Genomic DNA, 20,204 nt, shown 5'->3' on the forward strand with positions numbered 1-20,204 from the left:
CATCAGAGCCCTGTGAGATCTGTGGACCCTTCATGTATTTGGGCAAAGAGAAGCCAGTGTTCTGACCCTGATCGTTAGGGATAGCATCCTCAACGATTCAGCGCCAGCCCTTGCAAATAACCCTTTGCAGTGGATCCTTTATTCTTCCTTAGTTTAAATTTTCTGCTGTTTCCAAAGAAGACAGAATACTCTTATATTTTCAGAGCAGAACAAAATACTTCTGTATTTGTTCAAAAACACAGTGTGGTGCAGAAAGTACAAAACAGCCTTTCAGGAACATCAGCCTATTCTTGAGAAACAAACATAGGGAAATGGGAGGGGCGGCCCCAATCCAGAAAGTCAGCTGGGAACTAGAAATGAAGCAGCATGCTAAGAACAATCCTTCAGTCCTCCACTATGTTCCTAAGGAGCCCTGGTGGCACAGTGGTTAAGAGCTATAGCTACTAACAAAAAGTTAGGCAGTTAGGATCCACCAGCCATTCCTTGGAAATCCTACAGGTCAGTTCTACTCTGTCCTATAGGGTTGCTATGAGTCGTATCAACTCGACGGTAATGGATTTGGTTTGGGTTTGGTATGATCCTAAAATAGACATTGACATCAGGACTAGGAAATAGATCATTGGGATGAGGTGACTAGGACAGTGTAGTAGTAGCAGAGATCTGATTTCTGGTGACAAGTCCAATCTAGCATCAGCTCACATTGATTCTACTTTATTTTGTTCATTAACTAATTTTTGAGCCCTACAATATTCCAGGCACTGTTCTTGATACTACGAATGCAGTAGTGAATAAGACAGGTACTGTTCCTGCCCTCAAGTTAATTATTAGTTAACGATTGCATTTTTTTTTTTTATTGCATTAGTTAACCATTGCTGTGTAACATTGGCCTTAACTTAACTTAGTGGTTTAAAAACAATGACCACTTAATTAACAACTCTACAGTTTAGTGAATTTGGCTGGGCTCAGCCGGGCAGGTCTTCTTGACTCAGCTGCGCTCACTCATGCATCTGCACTGAGTTGCTCTGTACATTTGGGTGAAGCTGTTCTCAGATGGCCTTGTGAACAGCTCTGTGAATGGCTAGCTGATAGGGCAATGTGAAAGAGTTACTAAGCAAGATGTTTCTCATCATCCAGCAGGTTAGCATGTGCACGTTTACATGGTAGTAGCAAAGTTCCCAAAGAGAAGAAGAAGCATATGAAATCCCTTGAGATTTAGCAAAGTCACTTCCTCCACATTGTATTGGTCAAAACAGGTAACCAGGCCAAATTAAAGGGAAAGGTAAATAGATTCCATCTCTTGATGGGTGGAGTTGTAAATTCACATTAGAATGGGTGTGGCACAGAGAAGCTGATAATTGTGTCCATTTTTGACCACTATTTCAGATAATTTTAACAATTTCTGCTGACTCCAACACATGACAACCCCATGTGTGTCAGAGTAGAGCAATCCTCCATAGAGTTTTCAATGGCTGATTTTTCGGAAGTATATCAGCCAGCCTTTCTTCTGAGAACCCTCTGGGAAGACTCAAACTTCAGATCTTTGCGTCAGCAGCCAAGCACATTTGTACCACTTAGAGATTCAAATAAGTCCCATAAAAAATACAACTGGGTGATAAGACTTCTGTTTCATGCTGTGACAGATTAACTAGTCCTTAACTACTCCTTCCAGCATAAAGAATCAGAATAGTGGAAAAAGTAAATAAACATAAGTTTTCAAATACTGGAAAACTATCACTGCAGGATCACAGTCCTGTGAGTACAAAGAGAAAGGAACAAATGAGGTGAGTTCTGCAATATCTCTGGCTTTCTGCCTGGAGGCATTTACTGGACTCCATAACAAGAAAGAGGTACCAAGCACAACACCGTGGCTTTGATGTGTTGGGAAAATAGAGACTGCAGTTTAGGGAGACTAAGGTGGATAAAATTTTCAGTGCAAAGGAACAGAAGAGAGAAAGCTATATGAAGAAACAGCTCCATAAAAATTCAGAGAGATCAACTAAATAGTAAGGTTTTCATGTGCAGCATATGATAACAAGAGGCTGAGAAAAGAGCAACTACCAGGGCTAAAGCAACTATCAGGGTTAACAGCTACCATAGCTTGCATAGACTTGGAAATATTTGAGTTCTGACCAACCAGACTGGAGAGACCATGCCAAACAATTCAGGTGACTAGTAGACTCCAGAAAGGTGACTCTTAAAAGACCTGAAATAAAAGATACTCTAGACCCACTCAACCAAAGCTTTAAGACAAGCCTTAAAATAATCAAACTCTTCTATAGGTAAATTAACTGCCTGTCAACATAAAACTCAACCCCATCTCACACTGTATATAAAACATTAACTCAAAATGGATCAATGACATATATAACAGCTAAAACTACTAAATCTTAGAAGAAAACATAGGGGTAAATTTTCAGGACCTTGTGTTTGACAATGAAGTTTTAGATGAAACACCAAAACATGAACTACAAAAACCAAGACAGGCATATTTAACTTCACCAAAAAAAAAAAAAAAAAATGTGCATCAAAAGACATCGGGAAAAAAGTGAAAAAATAACCTACAGAGTGGTAGAAAATATTTGGAAATAATGCATCTAATAAGGGTTTAATATCTAAATATATTAAGAAATCCTACAACTCAACAAAAAAATGAGAACCCCATGAAAAACTGGGCAAGGAATTTGGATATTTCTCCAGAGAAGATATACAAATGGCCAGTGAGTGTATGAAAAGATGCTGAACATAACTAGTCATTAAAAAAAAAAAAAGTCATTAGGGAAATGCAAATCAAAGCCACAATGAGATACCACTTCATACCTAGCAGGATGGTTATTATCCAAAAAAATGGAAAATAACAAGTGTTGGTGAAATGTGGACACACTGGGACCGTTGTTCATTGCTGGTGGGAATGTAAAACAGTACAGCTGCTGTGAAAAACAGCTTGGCAGTTCCTCAAAAAGTGAAACATAGAATTATCATAAAACAAAAATATGATCCAGCAATTCCCCTCCTGGGTATATATATACCCAAAAGACTTGAAAGGAGGGACTCTAACAGATACTTGTACAACAATGTTCACTGCAGCATTATTTGCAATAGGCAAAAGGTAGAAATAATCCAGGTATCTATCAACAGATGAATGGATAAACAAAATGTGGCATAGATGTACAATGGTATGTTATTCTGTCATAAAAAGGCATGAAGTTCTAACACCTGCTTCAACATGGATAACCCTTGAAAACTTTATGCTAAATGAAATGAGCCTGACACAAGAGGGCAAACTATTATATGGTTCCACTTATATAAAATATCTAAAATAGACAAATGCATAAAGAGAGACAGTTGATTGGTGATTACCATAGGCTGGGGGCAGGGAAAATGCAGTTAATGCTTAATGGGTATAAAATTTTCATTTAGGGTGATGAAAGAGTTTTGGAAACAAGTAATGGTGATGGTTGCACAACATTGTGAACGTGAAAATGTTTTTATCATAAAAACAGGCTTCAAAGGAGGACAGCAATGCAGACAGTCAACAATGTAAAATTTACATAGTCAATCCATAATTTATAGACATGTAAAGAAGTAGGACTATGTGACTCATAATCAGGAGAAAAATCAGGCAATAGAAAAAGATGCAGAATGACAAAAATGATGAATTATCAGATAAGCCTTTAAAATGGATATTATAAACCTATCTAAGGATTTAAAGGAAAACATGAAAATAAGAGAAATATAAACTTTAAATAAGAACTAACTGGTACTCCTAGAGTGGAAAAGTACAATCCAGCCCAAACCAAACCCAGTGCTGTTGAGTTGACTCATAGCGACCCTACAGGACAGAGTAGAACTGCCCCATAGAGTTTCCAAGGGGCACCTGGCGAATTCGAACTGCCGACCCTTTGGTTAGCAGCAGTAGCACTTAACCACTATGCCACCAGGGTTTCCCGGAAAAGTACAATACATGCAATAAAAAAAAATGGATGAGCTTAATGGCAGATTAGATACTGTCGAAGAAGAAAAAAAAGTGAACCTGAAGACAAGTTAATACAAACTATACAAACTGAAGAAAAGAGAGGAAAAAGGTTAAAAAAAAAACTAGCAGAACCAATGTGACCAGTGGGTAAATATCAAGTGGTTTAACGTATTGATTGAAATCCCAGAAATATGGAAGTTGGGCGGGGGGGGGGGGGATGTTGGCTCAGTAAAAATATTTGAAGAAATAATGACCAGAATTTTCCCAAAATTAAGCCCACAGATCCAAGAAACAGAAAGCTATACCCAGCTATAATCAAATTTCTGAAAATTAATGATAAAACAATCTTACAAACAACCAGGGGGAAAAAAGACTCATAATGAATAGGGGAACACAAACATGAATTTTTGTGGACTTTTATTCAGAAACAATGTAAATCAGAAAAAGATGGAATAGCATGATCGAAGTGCTAAAAAAAACCCAACTCTATAGAATTATATACCTGGTGAAACTATACTTCAAAAATAAAGGCAAAATAAAGACATTCTGAGACTTTTTGCAACCTCCCCCCTGCCCCCCCCCCCAAAAAAAGACGAAAAAGAAAACATGGAGAGAATTCGGGGCATAATGTACTGCACTGATTCTTGATGGTGATGAGGTGGGGTGTGGGGTCAACCTGGGGGACTTTGTCAACACATATCCCTCCTCTGGAGATTGTTAATACAGTGAAGAAAGTGATGAAAAATGTTATGACACTGTATATGCTTGAGCAAAATTGCTTTGGATTTTGGTGTCCATTCCCTAGTGGGGACCACCGTGGTACATGTGCTTATTTATATGTTTATAATTCCACACTTCCATCATCACTAGACCATAAGTTCCAGGAAGGGATGGCCTCATACCTCTCCTTATTAATTATTGTATATCTAGCATATGGTATGCATTCAATACATATTTGTTGAATTGACTTGAAAATAATATTAACATGAGGTTTGGTTCTAAAGCACACACCATCTATTCTTTCTAAGTAGAAGAAACTATTCCTAAGGGGTTTAGTTTGTTTCTTTGTTTTTTCCATATTTTGGAAGACACAACAAGAGTATGTGGGTAGTGGAGAAGAGAAAGCAATTTTACCAAACAAGAAAATTTTAACATTTTAGCAATACAGTGTGATGCTGCCATACATCCAAAGCTAATCAGAATGAAACAGAGGAGTATCTTCTTGACAAATACATTCCGAACTCTTCTTTCAGAAATGTAATGACAGAAAAACAAGCTCATATGTGACAGAGTAAAAATCAAAACAAGGTAAAGGATCCTTTATATAGTATGTCACAATTCAGTCAAGCTTTAGCCCAGTGTCTGTTAAATGTACAATCCTGTCATGTCTTTGCACAGTGGCACACAGCAAGGTCCTCAAGTGTCCTATGGTCATTAACTATTCCTTCTTTCATGACATAAAAATAACATTTATTAGGGTCTTATTGTGTGTTGGGTATCACATGATGTGAAAATTGGTTTCTTCCCTTCAGTTTCAGGTTAAAAGTCCCAATTTCTGCAAGTCAAATAAACCATATCAAGTGCTGGCTAACCCCATAGTTCCAAAGGAAGATACTTGAAATCCTATGTAGGACTTGCCACAGGAGCATAGGAAAGCTATTTTGGGGACCCTTGTAACCCATTGAGGAGTCCTGGTGATGCAGTAGTTAAGCACTCAGCTGCTAATTGAAAGGTTACTGGTTCAAACCTACTAGCCACTTGGCGGGAGAAAAACCTGACAGCCTGCTTCCATAAAGACTTACAGCCATGGAAACCCTATGGGACAGTTCTACTCTGTCCTTTAGGGCTGCCATGAATTGGAATCAACTCAACAGCAATGGCTTTGGTATGGGTTTTATAACCCATTACTTCTCTAGAGGGTATAATAGGTGAGGATTAAGGGAAAAGGGAGAGAGGGGACTTCTGTGGTGAGTTGTTAAAGTGTTGTGTTTCCCTACGCCTTGAAGAGTTCCTGGAGTACCAAGGAAGAGTGTAACACTGAGGCTTGGAGGCTCCTATAGCCTAGAGGCTGTGTGGGGTCAACTGTGGAGGCCTAGAAGAGATAGTTTTCTGTGGAAGGAATTGAACTGCCATGCGTGATGTGGGACTCTATGTGGGCTCAGTAGAATCAGCCAGCTTGGGGTGATCTCAAATTCCAACAAGAGGACTGCCTGGAGGGATAATGTCACCTAAAGAGGATTTGAGCTGGCAGATGGGAGCTGAGCTAAAGGGCAAGCTTTGTACCTGTCATGGGTGCTGCAGACAGAGGGCCCTGGTGAAACAGGCCTTAGGAGAGCAAGGATCAGGCCTGGGACTGGACCTCATTATTGGCAGACTTTCTGCCCTCCTTCCTTGCAAGCCAAGAGGAACCTTGAGTGTGTGTGGAAGGAGATGACAGGGGGCATGTGGTTTGGACAGAAGAGGTGGCTGTGCTCCTCCCCCACCCACCTTCCCAGGCAACCTTCCAGTTTTAAACTGAACTGAGCAAAACTGAAAACCAAACCCAGTGCCATCGAGTCAATTCCGACTCATAGAGACCCTATACGACAGAGTAGAACTGCCCCACAGAGTTTCCAAGGAGCACCTGGCAGATTTGAACTGCTTACCCTTTGTTAAGCAGCTGTAGCACTTAACCACTACAACACCAGGGTTTCCTGAACTGAGCAGGAGGAGCTAAATAACCCTAGTATGGAGTTAGGTAGATAGTATACTTATGAGTTGCAAACTCTACTGACCAAAATGTATCTTCTTAGGACTGAATGTAGTATGAGGAATGTTTGTTATCTAAGAGTGGCCAGAACAGTGATGGGCCCTGCTCAAAATTTAATTTAGGGGTGAAAGTAGGAAGGAAGGGAGGGAGGGAAGGGAAAAGAAAGAGGGAAGGAAGAAAGGAGGGAGGGAGGGAGGGAGACAGGGAGGAAGGTGAAGGGAGAAAAGGAGGCAGGGAGGGAGGGAGGCCACAGAGCGTGTTTGGAGGAGGAGGAGGGATAAAGCCAATTTTAGCTTGCACTCTTCTGAGTCCCATGCCATCAATCCAACTGTTACATGGAGGGTAGTAGTTTATGTTTTGGGTTTCATCCTCACCACCACACAGGAAAATTTCTACTGTCATGCTCTTGCTTTAGAAAAGGAAAACAGGGGCTTGCAGATTTAAATGTCTTCCTTGAGATCACAGTAAAAGGTTGAGGGGAGACAAAGCTGGATGTCCCTGGACACTTCACCCTACCCCACTGCACTTTGAAAACCAGTTGCCAAGTTGATTCTAACTCATGGCGGCTCCGTGTGTGTGAGAGTAGAAGTATGCTCCATAGGGCTTTCAATGGCTGATTTTTTTTTGGAAATAGATCACTAGGGCTTTACTTCCAAGGTGCTCCTGGCTGGACTCATGTCTTGAATCTCTAACCTTTTGGTGAGTAGCTGAGTGTGTTAACCATTTGCACCACCCAGGGACTCAAAGCACACACAGGGCTACTGAATGTAGAGCCTGTATGGCTACCCTCTTTGGTTGTCCCAGGGTCCAACTTCTAACTCTTCTCAAAGAACTGAGCTTTACCAACAAGCACAAAGCCCTGGTCTCCTGTTCATCTAACTCCCCACCCCACCCGCTGGATCTTTTAGTGTAGTTCCGTATGCATCAGAGCCCTGTGATATCTGTGGACCCTTGATGTATTTGGGCAGAGAGAAACCACTGTTCTCATCCTGATTTTTGGAGCTGGCATCATCAACGATTCTGTGCCACCCCTTGCAAATAACCCTTTGCAGTTGACCCTTTCTTCTTGCTTACTTTAAATTCTCTGCTGTTTCCAAAGAAGGAGAAGATCTTAGCTTCTCAGAGCAGAACAAATAGCTAATGGTGAATGCACAAAACACAGTGTGGTGCGGAAAGTACAAAACAGCCTTCCAGGGACATCACCCTATTCCTGAGAAAGAAACATAGGGATATGGGAGGGGTGCCCCATTCCAGTTAGTCAGCTGGGAACTGGAAATGAAGCAGTGTGCTAACAACAATCCTACACTCCTCCACTATGTTCCTAAGGAGCCCTGGTGGCACAGTAGTTAAGAGCTACAACTGCTAACTAAAAGTTTGGCAGTTAGAATCCACCAGCTGCTCCTTAGAAACCCTATGGGGCAGTTCTACTCTGTCCTGTATGGTAGCTACAAGTTGGAATCAACTCGATGGCAATGGGTTTGGTTTGAGTTTGGTATGTTCCTAAAGAATTAAAGTAGACATCAACATCAGGACTAGGAAATAGATCATTGGGGTGAGGTGACTAAGACAGAGTAGTAGTAGCAGAGATCTGATTTCTGGTAACAAGTCCAATCTAGCATCAGCTCACATTGATTCTATTTTATTTTGTTCATTAACTCACTATTTTTTGAGCCCTGCAATATTCCAGGCACTGTTCTTGATACTGTGGATGCAGTAGTGAATAAGACAGATACTGTTCCTGCCTTCAAGGACTGCGTTAGTTAACTATTGCTGTGTAACATTGGCCTTAAAACTTAGTGATTTAAAACAATGACCATTTAACTAACAACTCTACAGGTTAGTGATTTTGGCTGGGCTCAGCTGGGCAGTTCTTGTCTCACCTGGGCTCACTCATGCATCTGCACTGAGCTTCTCTATACACTTGGGTCCAGCTGTTCTCAGATGGCCTTGTGCCCAGCTCTGTGAATGGCTAGCTGAAAGGGCAACACGACAGAGTGACCAAGCCATGTGTCTCTCATCATCCAGCAGGTTAGCACATGTGTGTTTGCATGGTGGTAGCAAAGTTCCCAAAAAGAAGCATACAAAGTCTCTTGTAGTTTAGCAAAGCCACTTCCTCCACATTTTATTGGTCAAAATAGGTTACCAGTCCAAATGAAAGGGAAAGGTAAAATGATTCCATCTCTTGATGGGTGGAGCTGTAAATTCACACTAAAATGGATGTGGAACAGGGAAGGGGATAGCTGTGGCCATTTTTAGCTACTACTTCAGTTAGTTTTAACAATTTGCTGTCGACTCCAACTCATGAAAACCCCGTGTAGAGCAGTGCTCCCTAGGGGTTTCAATTCCTGAGTTTTTGGAACTAGATCAGCAGGCCTTTCTTCTGAGGAGCCTCTGGCAGGACTCAATCTTCCAGTCTTTTGGTTAGCAGCCAAGCACGTTTTTACCACCTAGACATTCAGATAGCCTTAAGTTCCATAAAAAAATACAATGGGGTGATAAGGCTTCTGTTTCATGCTATGACAGATTAACTAGTACTTTACTAGTCCTTCCACTATAAACAATCAGAATAGTGGAAAAAGTAAATAAACATAACTTGTCAAATATTGGAAAACTATCAGTGCAGGATCAGTCCAAGAGAAAGGAACAAATGAGGTGAGTTCTGCAATATCTCTGGCTTTATGCCTGGAGGCATTTACTGTACTCCATAAAAAGAAGGAGGTACCAAGCACAACATTATAGCTTTGGTGTGTTGGGAGAATAGAGACTGGAGTTTAGGGAGACTAAGGTGGGTAGAATTTTCAGTGCAAAGAAACAGAAAAGGGAAAGCTATATAAAGAAACAGTTCCATATCTTCAGAGAGATCCGCTAAATACTAAGCCGTTAATATGTAGTGTGTGATAACTCAAGGCTGAGAGAAGAAGAGCTACCAGGGCTAAAGCAACTTTCAGGATTAACAGCTACCATAGTTTACATAGTTTTGGAAATATTCGAGTTCTGACCAACCACAGAAGAGAGACCACCCCGAACAGTTCAGGTGATCAGTAGAGACTCCAGAAGGTTGACTCTTGAAGGACTGAAAAAAGATACTGTAGATCTACCCTAGCAAAGCTTTAAAACAAGCCTCAAAAGAATCAAATTGTTCTGTAGGTAAATCAACTGCCTGTCCACATAAAACTCAACCCCACCTCATACTGTATACAAAACATTAGCTCAAAATGGATCAATGACCTAAATATAACAGCTAAAACTATAAAATCTTAGAAGAAAACATAGGGGTAAATTTTCAGGATCTTATATTTCACACCCTTGTGGAGTAGTGGTTAAGTGCTATGGCTGCTAACCAAAGGGTCGGCAGTTCAAATCTGCCAGGAGCTCCTTGGAAATTCTAGGGGGCAGTTCTACCCTGTCCTATGGGGTCACTATGAGTTGGAATCGACTTGACGGCACTGGGTTTGGTTTTTGGTTTTGTGTTTGACAATGAAGTTTTAGATACAACACAAAAAGCAGGAGCTACAAAAAACAGAACAGATAAATTGGATTAAAAAAAAACTTTTGTGCATCAAAAGACATAAGAAAGTGAAAAGATAACCTACAGAGTGGTAGAAAATATTTGGAAATAATATATCTGATAAGGATTTAACATCTAAATATATTAAGAACTCCTGCAACTCAACAACAAAGTGACAACCCCATGAAAAGTTGGGCAAAGAATTTGGATATTTCTCCAGAGAAGACATACAAATGGCCAGTAAGCATATGAAAAGATGCTCAACATAATTAGTCATTAGGGAAATGCAAATCAAAACCACAATGAGATACCACTTCAAACCCACTAGGATGGTTATTATCAAAAATATGGAAAACCACAAGTGTTGGTGAAGATTGGAAGAAACTCCAACCGTTGTTCATTGCTGGTGAGAATGTAAAATAGTACAGCTGCTATAAAAAACAGTTTGGCATTTCATCAAAAAGTTAAACATAGAGTTATCACATGACCCAGCAATTCCACTCCTGGGTATATATATACCGAAAAGACTCAAAAGCAGGGACTCTAACAGATACTTGTACACCAGTGTCCGCTGTAGCATTATTTGCAATAGCCAAAAGGTGGAAACAATCCAAGTATCTATCAACAGATGAATGGATAAACAAAATGTGGTATACATGTACAATGGTATATTATTCTGCCATAAAAAGGAATGAAGTTCTAACACAATTATGCTAAATGAAATGAGCCAGACACAAGAGGGCAAAATGTTACATGATTCCACTTATATAAAATATCTAAAATAGGCAAATGCATAAAGCAGAAAGTAGGTTGGTGATTACCATAGGCTGGGGGCAGGGAAAATGCAGTTAATGCTTAATGGGTACAAAATTTTCATCGAGGGTGATGAAGGAGTTTTGGAAACAAATAGTGGTGATGGTTGCATAACATTGTGGGTGTGAAAATGCTTTTATGTTGTGTATATTTTTATCAATAAAAATAGGCTTTAAAGGAAGACAACAATGTAGACACTCAACAATGTTAAATTTATATAGTCAATCCAGAATTTATAGACCTGTAAAGAAGTAGTACTATGTGACCCATCATCAGGAGAAAAATCAGGCAATAGAAAAAGATGTAGAAATGATGAATTATCATACAAGATCTTTAAATTGGGTATTATAAACATATATAAGAATTTAAAGGAAAACATGAAAATAAGAGAAATATAAACTTTAAAAAAGAACCAGTTGGTGCATTTAGAGTAGAAAAATACATGTAATAATAATAAAAAAAATGGATGAGCTCAATGGCAGATTAGATAATGTAGAAAAAGAAAACGTGAACCTGAAGACAAGTTAATAAAAACTATACAAACTGCAGAAAACAGAGGAAAAAGCCTTAAAAAAAAAATTAGCAGAACTTCAGTGATCAGTGGGTCAGTATCAAGTGGTCTAACACATTGATTGAAATCCCAAAAATATGGAGGTTTGGTGGGGGAGGGGAGTAGTTCAGTAAAAATGTTTGAAGAAATAACGGCCAAAATTTTTCCAAATTAAGCCCACAGATCCAAGAAACAGAAGACTATACCCAGGCACATTATAATCAAATTCCAGAAAATTAGTGATAAAACAATCTTAGAAGCAGCCAGAGGAAAAAAAGACTCAAAATGAATAGGGGAACAAAAACATGAATCATTCTGGACTTTTTAGCCAGAATTCAATATTAACCAGAAAAATATGGAATAGTATCATCAAAGTGCTAAAAAAAAAAAAAAGCCTATTAATATAAAATTTTATATCTGTTGAAATTATTCTTCAAAAATAAAGTCGTTCTGAGACTCCTTCCACCCCCCTCCCCCCAAAAAGAAGAAAACATGGAAAGAATTCAGGGTATAATGTACTGCACTGATTCTTGACAGTGATGCGGTGGGGTGTGGGGTTAACCTGGAAGGATATCAACACATATCCCTCCGCTTAAGATTGTTAATGCAGTGACGAAAAATGCTATGACGCTGTATATGTTTGAAGACATTCACTTTGGATTTTGGTGTCCGTTCCCTAGTGGGGACTACTGTTTTACACGTGCTTATTTATATGTTTATAATTCCCCACTTCCATCATCACTAGACCATAAGTTCTAGGAAGGGTTGGCCTCATACCTCTCCTTATAAATTATTGTATATCTGGCATATGGTATGCATTCATTACCTATTTGTTGAATTGACTTGAAAACACTATTAACATGCGGTTTGGTTCCAAAGCACACCATCTATTCTTTCTAAGTAGAAGAAACTATTCCTAAGGGTTTGTTTGTTTGTTTGTTTTCCACATTTTGGAAGACATCACCATAGTACGTGGGTATTGGAGGAGACAATGCAATTTTACCAAATAAGAAAATATTAACATATTAGCCGTACAGTGTGATGCTACCACACATCCAAAGCTAATCAGAATGAAACAGAGGAGTATCCTCTTGACAAATATATTTTGAACTCTTCTTTCAGAGACTTAGTGACAGAAAAACAAGGTCATATGTGATAGAGTAAAAATCAAAACAAGGCAAAGAATCGTTCATAAGGTATGTCACAGCTCAGTCAAGCTTTAGGCCAATTTCTGCTACAATCTTGTCCTGTCTCTTCACAATGGCACACAGCAAGGTCCTCAAGTGTCCTATGGTCATTAAGTATTCCTTCTTTCATCACATAAAGATAACATTTATTAGGGTCTTATTGTGTGCTGGGTATTTGTAACAGGATGTGAAAATCGATTTCTTCCTTTTAGTTTCAGCTGAAGTCCCAATTTCTGTAAGTCAAACAATCCATATCAAGTGCTGGTTAACCCCACAGTTTGAAAGTAATATACTTGAAATCCTACTTAGGACTTGCCACAGGGGCATCTGAAAGCTATTTTGGGGACCCTTATAACCCATTAAGGATCCCTGGTGATGCAGTGTTTAAGCGTTCAGCTGCTAATTGAAAGGTCGGTGGTTCAAACCCACTAGCCACTTGGTGGGAGAAAAGTGTGGCAGTCTGCTTCCATAAAGATTTACAGCTATAGAAACACTATGGGGCAGTTCTACTCTGTCCTTTAGGGTTGCTATGAATTGAAATTGTCTCAACAGCAATGGGTTTGGTATGGGTTTTATAACCCATTACTTCTCTAGAGGATATAATAGGTGGTGGATTAAGGGAAAAGGGAGAGAGGAGACTTCTGTGGTGAGTTGTTAAAGTGTTGTGTAGGGGAGATTGTGGTGAGGAGGGCCTTCTTTCCTCCCACCCACCCACCCAGCCCCATGAACATGAACAAGGGGAAGAGCATGGCTTACCCTCACCAGGTGAGAGGCTTCAAGCCGAGAGGTGTTTCCCTGTGTGTTGAAGAGTTTCTGGAGTACCAAGAATGAGTGTAACACTGAGGCTTGGAACCTTCTATAGCCAAGAGGCTGTGTAGGGACAACTGTGAAGGAACCTAACTGCTATGCATAATGTGGGACTCTATGTAGGGCCATGGAAGCAGATAGCTTGTGGTGATCCCTAATTCCAACAAGAGGACTGCCTGGAGGGATAATGTCACCTGAAGAGGATCTGAGCTGGCAGATGGGAGCTGAGCTAAAGAGCAAACTCTATACCTGTCATGGGTGCTGCAGATGGAGAGCCCTGGTGAAACAGGCCTTAGGAGAGCAAGGATCAGGCCTGGGACTGGACCCCATTAATGGCAGACTTTCTGCCCTCCTTCCTTGCAAGCCAAGAGGAACCTTGAGTGTGTGTGGAAGGAGATGACAGGGGGACACATGGTATGGAAAGAAGAGGTGGCTGTGCCCCTCCCCCACCTACCCTGCCAGGCAACCTTCCAGTTTTAAAGCTGAACTGAGCCAAACTCAGTGCTGTCGAGTCGATTCTGACTCATAGCGACCCTATAGGACAGCGTAGAACTGCCCCACAGGGTTTCCAAGGAGCGCCTGGCGGATTTGAACTGCCAACCTCTTGGTTAGCCGCTGTAGCACTTAACCACTGAGCAGGAAGAGCTAAATCACCTGAGTATGGTGTTAGGTAGATAGTACACTTATGAGCTGCAAACTCTACTGACCAAAATGTATCTTCCTAGGACTGAATGTAGTACGAGGAATGTTTTTTATTTAAGAATGGCCAGAAGAGTGATGGGCCCTGCTCAAAATTTAATTTAGGAGTGAAGGAAGGAAGGAAGGAAGGGAGGGAGGGAGGGAGAGAGAGAGGGAGGGAGGGAGGCCACAGAGTGTGTTTGGAGGAGGAGGAGGGATAAAGCTACTTTCAGCTTGCACCCTTCTGAGTCCCATGCCATCAATCCAGCTGTTACAAAGAGGGTAGTAGTTCATGTTTTGGGTTTCATCCTCACCAATACACAGCAAGATTTCTGCTGTCATGGTCATGCCTTAGAAAAGGAAAAAGGGGCTTGCAGATTTAAATGTCTTCCTTGAGATCACAGTAAGAGGTTGAGGGGAGACAAAGCTGGATGTCCCTGGACACTTCACCCTACCCCACTCCACTTTGAAAACCAGTTGCCAAGTTGATTCTAAGTCATAGTGATTCCATTTGTGTGGCATAGAAGTGTGCTCCATAGGGCTTTCAATGGCTGATTGATCACTAGGGCTGTAATTCCAAGGTGCTCCTAGCTGGACTCATGTCTTGAACCTCTAACCTTTTGGTGAGTAGCTGAGTGTGTTAACCATTTGCACTACCCAGGGACTCAAAGCACACACAGGACTACTGAATATGGAGCCTTTATGGCTACCCTCTTTCGTGGTCCCAGGGTCCAACTTCTAACTCTTCTCAATGAACTGAGTTTTATCAACAAGCCAGAAGCTAACACATGTCTAAGGAAGAGGGAAGCAGACCACAGCTATAACTTTTCTGACATACTTTTATGGGTTACAAACCACTTCATTTACATCCATTACTTCCTTTGATGCTTACAGCAACTCTTTTTAGGGAGGAGTCATTATCCCCCTTTCATTTTCTGGGTGAAAAGGCAAATCATTCAGAATGTAGATGATCTGCCTGAGGCGACATCAGAGGGGACGGCAGAGCGGGATCTGGATTCAGTTTCCTCTGAGTCCAATTCCTGCAATCTTTCCTCAGAGCCACTTCTGTTCTGTTCTCTCACTTCTGAGCAGGCACTAGGGTCTTCAGAACACAGTCCATGTTTCTTTTTGCATTTCCTGCTGCTCCTTTCCCAGAAGCATCATGGTCTAGGAGCAGCACAGAGGCAGTGGCTGACAGGGGAAATGGTGAGGCCCATTCTGAACTTCAGGCTCAATTTCTCATTGGCTGGGGGCCTGAAGGTAAATTTTTGTACAAGGGAAGTGAAGAAAATAAACAGCTCAGACCTGGCCAACGGTTCTCCAAGGCAAACCCGCTTTCCTGAAAGGCAAAGACATAAAATTGAATTCTCTCTCCTTGTGAAGGAGATGCCAGGCAGGGACTGAAATCCTCTCCCCCATCCTGTCAAACCTGAGCAGAGGGAGGACCTGCTAGTCCCCAAGGCTTTATTTACAGCGGCTCATTTAAGTCTGACAACCACCTGGGTAAACTGAGGCACAGAAAGTCAGTCCAGATCAAAAACTCAAATGCCTTCAAGGGTCAGGCAGGGGAAGCACAGGAGTAAAGGTGCAGGTTGTAGAACAAGGAGGCCTGGGTTGATCTAGAAAGTGGATATCTAGCCTAAAGGCTTTCAAATATTAAAAACAATAACAAAAGCACACAACAAAACAATAAAAAAACTCTGCATTAAAATTTTCTGTCCCTGAAGGAAACTCTCAAAGATACAATCAAGTGAATGTCAGAGCAGCGGTTCTAAAGTGCAAACCTTCTCTACTGGGTAGGATAGAGTCCCCCCCAAATTTACGTCCTCCCCAGAATCTTGGAATGTGAGCTGTTTTTTAATTAGGGTCGTTGCAAATGTAATTAATTTAGATGAGGTCATATTCGAATAAGGGTGGTCCTCAATCCAACAAGAAACACACACAAGGAAAAACGCCACGTGACGATGGAGACACTGAAGTGTCAAGGACTGCAGAAAATTGCCACAGGCTGGGAGAGAAGCATGGAACAGACTCTCCCTCAGAGCCCTCCAGAAGGAAATAACCTTGCCTACACCTTGGTTTTAGACTTCTAGCTTCCAGAAATGTGAGAGAATAAATTTTTCTTGTTTTATGCCACACTGTTTGTGATAATGTGTCAAATCAGTCGTAGAAAATGAATACAGCATCTTTCCACTATGTCACGGTTTCCTCCTTAATTACTGGGGACCTCAGTGACACGGATGGTCCTCTCAACTGGAACAGCCTCTCTGACTCTCACAGCGGTCCTCCTTATACACAGAGGTCCTTTCCAAACAAAGGCCTCTGCTGCTAATGTGGAGCCCAAGGCTGATCCTTCTCTCCACAGTTCACACCTGGCACCGCCCTGGCCACCTCCCACTTCCAATGTCGTTGTTGTTGTTCGGTGCCGTGGAGTCGGTTCTGACCCATAGCGACCCTATGCACAACAGAACAAAACACTGCCCGGTCCTGCGCCATCCTTACAATCGTTGTTATGCTTGAGCTCATTGTTGCAGCCACCGTGTCAGTCCACCTCGTTGAGGGTCTTCCTCTTTTCCGCTGACCCTGTACTCTGTCACACTTCCTGATACAAGACTGGAAAACTGGAAGTGGAAGGATGACGATCCAATTCAGCTCCTCCCACTTCCTAGCCATATGATTTGAGTAGATTAAGTAATCTCCCTAGGCATTTAGAGAAAATGTGTGTGTGTGTGTGTGTGTATGCTTACAATGAGAACTTTACTTCTTTACATACTGTGTAGACTGCAAGCTGAATCCAAATAGACTAGATCATTCATTAATTTATATGGCAAAATACATATTTTACAATGTCACTTTGATAATAATAAACATTCTAACTATAAAATAGCTTATCATTAAATTGATCTGGAAAATTAGTATGACTGACTTGTTTCTCATAGTTCCATCAGAACTATATTTAATTTCCAAAACAGAGAAGAATGCAGTTTAAAAGACTGCTTTTAAATAATACTTTTTGGGTGGTAGCAGCGCCAAAATGGCTTCCTGTACATTACAATTCTCTACTTTCCATAATGCGCTTTTTATTTTGAAATAATTTCGAATGTACAGAAAACTTGCATGACAATACAAAGAACTTTTTCTCCTGAATTACCTGAAAGTAAGTTGACTACATCATCTGTGAAATCTTTAGTATGCATTTCCTACAAACAAGGCATTCTCTAACATAACCACAATACGCCATCGAAGTCAGAAAATTAATATCGATGTATTACCACCATCTTCTCCTCAGATCCATTCAAGATTTGCCATCTGTCCCAATAAAAATTCTTTATTATAGAAGGATCCAGTTCAGAATCACATGTTGCATTTAGCTGTTATGTCTTTTTATTCTCCTTCAGTCTAGAATAATTCTTCAGTCTCTCCTTAACTTTCATGACTTTTACATTTTTGAAGATTGTTGTTGGGTGCTGTCAAGTTAATTCTGACTCGTAGTGACTTCACATGACAGAGTAGAACTGCCCCATAGGGTTTTCTTGGCTGTAATCTTTATGGGAGCAGATTGCCATGTCTCTTTCCTGTGGAGTAGCTGGGTAGATTCGAACCGCTAACCTTTCTGTTAGCAGCTGAGCGCTTGGCCTTTGTGCCACCAGAGCTCCTTTTTACAGACATGTTGTAAAATGTCTCTCACATTTCCTCAAGGTTAGATTCAGATTGTTGGTTATGCATCTTTGGTAGGAACATCACCAAAATGGTGTTATGCTCTTATTGTTGCATCTTATCCGGTGGTAATGATTTTGATTTGTTCTATTATTGGTGATGTTAACTTTGATCACAGGTTCTCCTCTATAAAATTCTTCTTTTTCCTTTTGTAATTAATACATATTTTGAGACTGTGTAAATAAAACGTTACTCACTGAACTTTCATCCACTAGTTTTATCATCTATTTGTGTTTCCTGGCCGAATTACTTTTTACTCTGATGGTTGCCAGATGGTGATTTTCTAATTGCATCATCCCTTCCACATTTATTAGTTGGCATGCTAATATAAGGAAATGCTTGATCTCATCCCTATTTATTTATATCATCACGGATTCATAGATTCCTGTCTTTAGTCAAAGGGTTATAATCTGTTACTATCACTATTTATTTTGTGCTCAGAATACTCCAGGTTTGGTCACTGGATGGCAAATCAAGCAAGTCATTTCCTTACTTTCTGCCACAATAAAATGTTCTAGGCTCATCTTACATTTTCCTTTCCTCATCCCTGAAATCAATCATTTCTCCCAAAGCCCCATTCCTTCTAGTGGATAATGATAACTAGAAACTAAGATCTGGACATTAGGCGTGCTCACTGATATCAGGGTCTTATTGTGCCCGGGTCATCTCAGTGGACACAAATGGGGAATATATATATGTATGCATATAATGTGAACACACATACAAATATATGTATGAACACCCATATCTCCATCCATCCATCCATCCATCCATCCATCCATCCATCCATCCATCCATCCATCCATCCATCCATCCATCCATCCATCATCCATCTGTATAAAATCTGAGTTCCATCAGTAACCTCTGATTCCAACCCAACACAACAGAGTTCATTCTATTTTCTCCCCTTCCATATCTGTATCTCCCTCCCATTATTCTCAACATATTTACGTATTGGGTCAATCTCCCCTGTATATAGCTAATTTCCCATCACTGCCATGGTTGCCCTGTGCAGAGCCCTCCTCATCTCGCTTGGACTCCGACACCTGCTCTGAACTCCTGCTGCCCCTTCCCTGTGTGAATTCCCTCCTCACCCGACTCGTGCTACAACAGTCCCTGCCAGCAGTGCCACCCTTCTCTTGTAGATGTTTTTAATAGCTTATTTCCTCTCTTAGTAATACATATTCAGTGTTAAAAAAAAAAAAAAAAAAAAAAAGCCTGAAAAAGAAAAGTAATCCAGACAAACCTTTTGTTAACATTTTGACATATTTCTTGGTAGTCCCTACAGGGTTTCAACTGCACAAAACTGTTTTTGCTTATAAAACTGGTTTTACGGTCTGTAGTTAATTCTATGAGGAGCCCTGGTGGCGCAATGGTTAAGCACTTGGCTCCTAACTGAAAGGTCGGCTGTTGGAGTCAACAAGAGGCTCCATGAGAGAAAGATGTGGCAGTCTGCTCCCATAAAAATGACAGCCTTGGGAACCCTTTGGGACAGTTCTACTCTTCCTACAGGGTCACTATGAGTCAGAATCGACTGGACAGCAATGGCTTTGGTTTGGGTTTAGTTAATTCTATACACTGCTTTTCTACTCTGTATTTCCCTGTGAAATATTCTTAGAATGAATTTATTGTATGTTTCTATTTTGTCCTCTGCTATAAAGGTCTTTTGAGGAAATAAAATTAGATAATATAGACAAAAATATTCATAAATGTGCTCACAATGATAACATCATTGTATTCTTTTGTTTCTCCCAAATGTGTACCTAATTTATCTCTGTTCCCCTCACCTTTATCTCTTTGCCCATCACAAATAGAATAATTAGCAAATTTCTTAAAATGGTGCTGAATCTATGTATTGTAAATGCTGAGATTCCTCTAGAAGAATCCACATGTTGTGACAAAACTGAGCCTAGAGAGTCAGGAACTAGGGTTAGAGTACCGGTTCCATCAGTAACCAGCTATGTAGACGTCAGTAACCATTCATTCTTACGGCGCTGCAGTTTTATCACTTCTCAGATGAGTGAAATAATCTCTCTCCTAACTATTTTATGTCGCTCAGCAAGGATCTCAATGAGATGGCAGGTATGTATTTTTTTTTAAAACATGAATGTGAGGATTATTTGATTTCAAAGCTTTGGCATAGATTCAAGGAACCTTGGACCTTCTCCCTAGTGCTTCCACTAACTGGCTATCAGTAACCAACCAGGTCATTTACCTCAGTA

General features: G+C 40.6%; 1 pseudogene; it reads right to left on the bottom strand.

The window, feature by feature from the left end:
- Positions 1-15,243: 15,243 nt before the first annotated feature.
- The window catches only part of LOC100658965 (cytochrome P450 2J2-like), a 34,724-nt pseudogene continuing 29,763 nt past the window's right edge, over positions 15,244-20,204 (bottom strand).

Source organism: Loxodonta africana, chromosome 3 (genome assembly GCF_030014295.1).
Source record: "Loxodonta africana isolate mLoxAfr1 chromosome 3, mLoxAfr1.hap2, whole genome shotgun sequence".
NCBI lineage: Eukaryota > Metazoa > Chordata > Mammalia > Proboscidea > Elephantidae > Loxodonta > Loxodonta africana.